The following is an 8093-nucleotide window of genomic DNA, read 5'->3' as shown; positions in this document are numbered from 1 at the left end:
CCAAAATAAAGCCACATTTTCCAGACAGAAACCTATTTCTATTACAATTTAATAGACAAACATAACTTTCCCTTAGTTTGAGGTGTTAATTCTGTGTGATTACCATATGGTAATCACATAGAATTGTGACCATTTTATTTAATTTATAATGATAATTTTATTTCAGAGACAAAGTTATTCAAAAGAGGATGCATCAAGATAGCATTCATCCAGAACTAATCCTGTTGCCTTCTTTTTTTTTCCTTTCTGTGTCATCAGTGTCCCATAATCTGGAGCTGCACATTGCTCCTTCAGCAGCGCTAGAGAGGGGGGAAAAGCTCATCCCACTGCTCTTCCCAGCAGAAGGACACAGGAGATAGAGGTAGCAGCAGCTGGCACATCAGGGGTTAAACAATTTACTTTTCTTTAACAACACTTCATTTTTGCCCTCAAAGTTTATCTACATTAAAATATTCTAAATGTAGTGTGTTTCTGTAAGTCTAATTATATGCGGCATGTGAAAACATATTCGATAATCACATTGCTAATTATGTGCAATCACTTCAATACACAGGTGCAAAGCTCCAGAAATATGCATATTTTAATCACCTTGTATATAGATATAAACCACAACTTTTCATTTAAGTGTTCAGTGACTCCTTTTTTTTTTCTGGGACTACACTTCCTTGGATTTTTGACTGGCTAGGGCCAGAAAAAGAAATATATTAAGCTACTACAAATCTGAAATTTAATTTATATGTGTATGTTCCAGTGCTAAAAACCCCATAATTCCTTACTTTTCTATGGCTTATAAACATTTTAAAGCACACATTTTATAATTTATTGATGGACACAGCATGCTGACTTCAGAGATATGGGAATCATAATTTTTATTTTCCTTCTGGGAGCCTTAATTCTCACAGTGTTCCATTAGTATAAATTTGCCTGGAAAATCATGTATATGTGCATGGGAATGTGTCTTCTCCAGTTTGGATTAAACTTGAAGGTCCTTCTTAATGGTTTAAAAACAGAAGGTCATAAAAATCTTGAGCAATAAATTCACTTTCATTATATTTGTAATAGCTTGTGGCTGCGCTTTTTGCTTCCCTTTCATTTACACGTAACTGTTATTTTTTACATTGATTTTTAAAGCTGCCTTCACAAAATGGATTGCAATTATCTTTGTGTGTAAATCATAAAAACTGAAAATTTTATATACTCAGATTAACTGAAAAGGACATAAAATATTAATTTGCATAATTCAAAAGTAATATTTCTATCTTTCCTCTAAAGATATTTAGCATAAATTACTGGAAAAAATAGCTTTAGATTACTTGTCTGTACATATTCTTTTTCACTTTGGGAAGTGAGCTGAAATGACCCCTGAGAGACAAGAAATTCATCTACTGCTCTGCCAAAAGATATTTAGCATAAATTACTGGAAACAATAGCTTTAGATTACTTGTCTGTAAGTATTCTTTTTCACTTTGGGAAGTGACCCCTGAAAGACAAGAAACTGGTCTGCCGCTAACATTAACAAAAGGACAGACCAATAGAAGGGACGCAGCAAAAACCAGAAAAACAGCACTGAAATTTGTTCCACTGGAAAAAAATCTGTCATATTTCACCCAATAAAGCAGCCAGCTTGTTCTGTTTCGCTTTAGCTACATAAATTTTTAATTAAAGTAAATTACGCTTAAGAGTCACAGAACAAGTTACGAGTATTACACATGCTAGCCACTGTAACAGTGCTTGACAAGGCTTTCACTAGATCAATAAGCCAAAAAGTGACTCTTCTATGAAGTACTTTTTATAAATAGTGCTACAGCTTAAGCTGGGTGCCCCCCAAAAAGGACCCCGAACAAAGAAATCACTGGGCAATTATACCCTTGCAAGTTTCTCACCCCTCATGCAACTGATTGGACCAGTAGTAATACTAAGCTCATGATGAAGCATGGGGCGCAACATGAAGCACAGGGAGATCCATCCAAACATGAGGAAAAGCTTCTTTACTGTGGGGGTGACAGAGCATTGACACTGGCTGCCCAGAGAGGTTGTAGATACTCAAAATCTGCCTGGACATGATCCTGTGCACCTGGTCTAGGTGAACCTGCTTTAGCAGGGGTTAAGACTACATGACCTCTTCTAACTTCAATCATTCCATGATTCTGGGATTCTGACTGCGGTCTTCCCATCCTTCCTTGGTTCTCCACATGGGACATTTCTCTTCCTCTCTCTAAGGTTGCAGCTTCGGCTGATAATCACAATTTCCATATCTTCTGACTTTAACTGGCTCTGGGGCCTTCTTTTACTTGACCATAATATGTGTTCAAAATATCTTGGTGAAATTTCACAGCTTGCAACCTACAACTTCAGCAACTTTAGCTACCAACGCTAAGCAAGCTCTGTATAAGTAGCACACCAAATCACACCACACAGTTTAGGCTGGATGAGGGCACTGACGGCCAGCTTGTTCTACTCGTGCATAAAGCAGCACCAGCTTCAAAGTCACCTCAGGCTGCTCAGCACCTTGTCCAGTCAAGAGTCAGAGCACCATAAAAGACAGGTGTAATTCCATATCGCCATTCTGAAATTAAAACAACACAATGCACAGGGATTTGGAAAGTCATTTTTGTTTGGTGAAACATTGGAACATAGATTGGACAATAGGTAGTGGTTGCTTCATCCCTGGAAATATCCAAGGTCTGTGGGGATGGGGATCTGAATAACCTGACCCAGTGGAAGGTGGTTCTGCCCATGGCAGGGGGGGTTGGACTAGATGATCTTTGGTGGTCCCTCCCAACCAAACTATTCTATGATTCTGTGATTCTCTCAAGTGCATTATAGTCTTTGTTCCTGCATTTGAGGTGCACTAACGAGACATTCAATGGGAAGTGAGGAATAAACACGAGATTTGTCCCACCAGGTGCTCAGTCACACAAAGCCTGCAAGCCAGCTGTTCCTGGCACCCAGCTCTGCTGTGACCCAAGTGCTGCTCCATGCAGAGCCAGGAACAGGAAGTACTGCACAAGTCGCCTCTCCAATGAGCCCATGCCACCTTGCAAGGCAATGGTTTCTGCCGAGTGTGTACTTCAGCCTGAGCCAGGAGCTGCTGTCAAAGAGCCCTGCCTCCCAGCATATGCCATCACTGGAGCCCTCTGGATGGTGCAGTCTGCACCCGGAGCAGGTGGAAATACAATTGCAATTCTGACCCAGTTTAAAAAGGGTAGAAGAGTTTGTTCAAAGAAAAACTGCACTTGGCTTTAAGTAGACAGTACGTCATGGTTCTGCAGTCCTCGCTTCTGTCAAAGATGACTTGGTTGAGTGCACATTCAGGACTCACTAGCTAATTTCCCAATTTACACTTTTTTTAGGCATTCTGGAAAGGATTCAGAACTCTGCTCACTGATCTGACTAAAAAGGAAAAATCACTAATATACTTTGCTGTACAGGTACATTTTATCTTTATATTTTCCATCTTTCATAGCACCTTTTGATGCCTACGTGATAGGCCTACAGTTCAAATCCTACTACCCTATTCTGGGAAATAGTTTATTTTCTCAGTGAATACACCTATACCTTCACACTAAAGTCTCTTTTGGTGCTGGTGTGGCACTATGTGGCCAGAATCGTCTTGAGGCATTTCATTGCACATACCAGCTTCTCAATTAATATAAAAATACACAACTTCATGCATTTTATTTATAAATATTTTATCTTCTGAAGTTATAATCTCCCAAACAGTTGCATGTGACAAATCAGGTCTAAAATACAAGTATGTGCCTATTATTTGAATTATCAACAATGGCGATTTAATAACCTTATTGTACATTTCAGGCTAAATTATATATAATCAACATATCACCTGTGTTCCTTTCACTAAGTACATAGATTCACAACTTACAACTAGAGAAAGAAGGAAAAATGTACTTTTTTCAACACCCAAGAACCTCACAGCCTATTGTAAATAAGAGATTAACTATGAGCACGTCAGTTAACAACCAAGATTGTTAGTTGACATAAGAAGTGCCAACTCATGCTACATGATGAGCTTGACCCAGGAATAATAAGCTAAGATTTAGCATAGACAAACTCAGAAAAACCCTGCAACATTGTAGACAAGCCCTGCTTTTATCCACTGCTCAGATTTGGCATGGTAGTTAGTTGCTCAGATTTGGCATGGTAGGAGCCAGGGCAATACAAAAATCAATACAAGTACACTGTTTGTTGGCACAGCAGAGCAGTGGCATTGCTTATGAACTTGAGCTGGTGTATCCAAATGGAGCTGCATTCCCCATTACAACCATTCTACTGTTCTCCACTACACAGTACAGACATGCCCAGAGTTTTGTAGGAAGTTTGTTGACCTGGAAGTATATCCTACAGACTTCTGAGGTGGATAATTTTAAATAAGAGGCAGTAACTCCTATGTTCAATTCACAAAGCAAAATGTTCCTTCAGTTTCCTTTTTTTCTCTTTTTCATTTTTTTTCTCTTTTTCATTTTTTTTCTCTTTTTCATTTTTTCTTTTTCTTTTCAGTAAAAATTGGAAAGAGAAGCATGCTGGCAGCAAGCCATTTACTATCACTGCAGCTGTATGCATGGGCATGGTAAAGGAGCATAAATTCTCATTGCTAGAAAGTTGCCACTGAGCAGATTCTGTGAGCTGTTAAAACCAGGCTTATGTTACTTCTGCATCAATTCTTCTTTCACTGGCCCATCCCTGTAAATCAAAATGAAAAGTTTACAGACTATGAAATATATTTTGCATGGTCTGCTCCAGAATAACACTATATTGAGATATGCTAATCAAATAACCATGTCTGGTCTATAATGGAATGGGCAAAAATCGATGCAGTACAGCATCCTAAGTCTTTTCAGGGAAACACCTCAAATGCCTGTCATAGTAGTGACTTTGACAGGTTCTGAAGAGATTGGCCTCCAATCTCACACAAGATAAAAGGAGCTACCGCTACTGCCAGGAGCTACTGCTCAGGAGGCCACCAGTAAATGACCATGTAATAGGAATATCATTTGATTAGTGTTTGACATTTACCTTACCTCCAAGTAAGGGAGAAAGGGAGCCTTTCACAGTGAAAATTGTTTTCAATCTGTAAGGAAAATAAAGTTTTATTTTCAGCTAACTGAATAAGCTGATGAAGCTCAACTTATTTTTACTTATTGCTACTGTTTCTATAAAATAGATATAGCTTACTGTGACTTGCAAAACATTTTCATCTTACTGAGAAGCGTTCATTAATCACTCCCTCTATTCACACTGAAACTGCTATGATAATCAATTCCTATTTGCACAGCTGCGATATGAATAATTTTAAATTTTGAGTCTAATTGTTTTTCTGTTCTGCTGAAAAACGGTTTCCTAGAACTAAGAGTTTTTTTCACACACACACATATATATATGGAATGTATGTACAAGAATGGCCAAGTGTTATTTGAAATAATTAAATAAAATTCTGTTGTAGAAATGAAGATTAAGTCTGCTCTCCATCTTCTAGGTTTGCATTTTGTTTAACAGATTAAAATCTGCCTTTCTCAAATATACAGAAACAGATTTTTTTAAAGTACGTACTGGTTCTTTGTGGCTAGAACGTAGTTAAGATACCAAAGCAAAGGAAAAACTGATAAATATGCAAAAGCTTTTATTTGGAATGCAATGTTCTCTTACAACATGGTATTTCTTCCCAAGGAGCAATCCAAACTGCATCTTAAGCAATAGAAAGCCTAGAAAGCCTTGGATTTTTTTTCAACACTTGACTGCACCTCAGACCTAACCTTGTTCTGAGCTGGAGGCTGGACTAGAGACCTCCTGAGGTCCCTTCCAATTTCATTTTGCCTACCTATGGTCATTAATTCAAGGCCCCTAATAAAACAATAACCCTAAATGCGAGACAGAGATATTTCAGCAGAGAGACTCTTCTTGTCTAACAAAAGTTTCTGTACTTAAGCAGAAAGGATCTTTTCTCAAGAAAACTACTGGAACTAGCAGTTTTCTGTAGCTCACCACAGACTAATGATCACAGCTTTGATTCAGAGCTACTGTTTTATCTTGCCACTGAATTCAAAGTTAGTTACATTTCCATAGCCAATGCCAGCAGATTTTATTTACCTTCTTGTATGGCAAATCATAAATTGTTACAGCTCAAGATGAAAAAAGTACAAGTTTAGGAGTTCACATTTAAGCAACAACAGCAGACTCTTCAATATCAATATAAAACAGAATATAACACAGCAACTTTATATAGAAAAGCAATTGATAGATTAGGGTAAGGTGGGTGCATCCATCATCACATTGAATCACATGGAGATATGAAAAATGCATGATAAATGTATATACATGGGGAAAGTGCTGTGCACATCTCAGTATTGCTTGAAGAGACATCAAAAAAGCAACTTGTAATTCCTTTAACCATAGGATTACTTGGGCTGTCATGTTTTTTTTAGATGGTTGGTATAAATCAGCTATGGCGTATTCTGTGCAGAAGAAGTGTAGCATGAGCTCTTCCAAGTTCATCAAAAGCATTTTGAACTTTGCTTTGTAAATTCACACTTGCTGTGAATTTTTTTAGGGAGTGGTGGAAGTGTATTTTATCAGTTCATCACTTACTTTCTATGAATGGAAGAGTTTGGCCCAATACCTGGGTTATTAGCATAGAAAGACAAAGGGACCAAAGTTACTCATCCATACAGTACTCTCGCCAAGCCGGCCCTGTTAGCAGCAGCAACTCCTGAACTGTCAGTATGAAAGAATCAAGTTGCTTAGTGTATCACAGCCCTTCTCCATAGAAAAGATGCTGAATTTTGTTATTTCTAGTGGCCTTACGCATAAACCAAGAGAAATACTCCTGTGGTTTTCATTATTTCTGCAGAGGCGTATTAAGGCTACACGACCAGTTTTGGGTAAGGTTTACTTAACCTAATAACATTAAAATTGGCATCACTGATGTGACACGGTAGTAGCTGGAAATTATCTGAGGTCTTATAACAGCACAAATTTGTGTGAATAAATCCAAAGAAGATCAACCACAAAGACCCCAGGCTGAATTGACACACGAATGACCCTCAGGAGGTATTTTTCATACTTTAACATTATAAAGACCCAGAAGCACGTTAAGTACAGGTACTCTGTGACGGCAAGCTTCTGTACCATAGCTTGAGATGAGCACTAACCATCCAAAGTATACATATATATCACTAACCATCCAAAGTATACGGATATACGTATATCTATGTATGTATGTATATATATGTGTGTGTGTGTATACATACTCTATATCTATATATCTATATATAGATATAGATATAGATATATATACACATACACAAAGCTATATATATAGCCTTCTCCCTGGAGTTATGCCCTCACTGGCTCCCACCACCCACAAAGCAACTTTGAGCAGTTAGGAGATAACTGCATGCAAAAGAAATTAAAGTGTATGCAGCAGTGACACATTCCAGGTTTCAGTTTCATGAGTCATTCCAGGTTTCAGCTTCAAGTTCCATGAGTCACATTTTGGAAAAGGCAATACCCCCTATTTTTAATACAGCTGAGGGATTCTTTCTCCAATGAACAACTGCGCAGAGCTGCCCTGTATCAGTATCCCACAACACAGCTCCAGCAGCGCCAGCCGTGTTTTAGGTCTGAAAAACTGAGGGAATGCAGCAGCTTTGTCGAGGAAATGGAATTAATTACGGAGATTTTGAATACAGAAAAAAAAATAGCAATTAGAGAACGTGAGTCTGAAAATTCCAAGGTAAGCTAGGCAGAAGGCAGCGGCAGGGTTCCTGTGAAGCTCATGCTTCTTGAGGGAAAAAAAATGCAGATAGGAAACAAAACACATCTCAAAATAGAAGTGGATTTGGAAAACTTGGAGGAAGGGGAAATTAAATGCCTTCCTCTCAGAGGAACAACTGTATGTGTATATCATCTTTGAAGCTGCGCACCCCGAGTAAGACTTTTAGTACTGTTTGTAGTAAAGGCCGAGGGAGAGCAGCCCGCCAGGACACGGGTCACCGGGAGGTTGGGGGAGCGCCAGGGCAGGCGGCTGCTGTCCTTGGACACAGCCATGTCCTTCCTGCAGCCACCGCCACCCCCAC

The sequence above is a fragment of the Geospiza fortis genome, unplaced genomic scaffold (genome assembly GCF_000277835.1).
Source record: "Geospiza fortis unplaced genomic scaffold, GeoFor_1.0 scaffold84, whole genome shotgun sequence".
In the NCBI taxonomy this organism is placed as follows: domain Eukaryota; kingdom Metazoa; phylum Chordata; class Aves; order Passeriformes; family Thraupidae; genus Geospiza; species Geospiza fortis.
Note: the sequence above shows the minus strand (reverse complement) of the source record.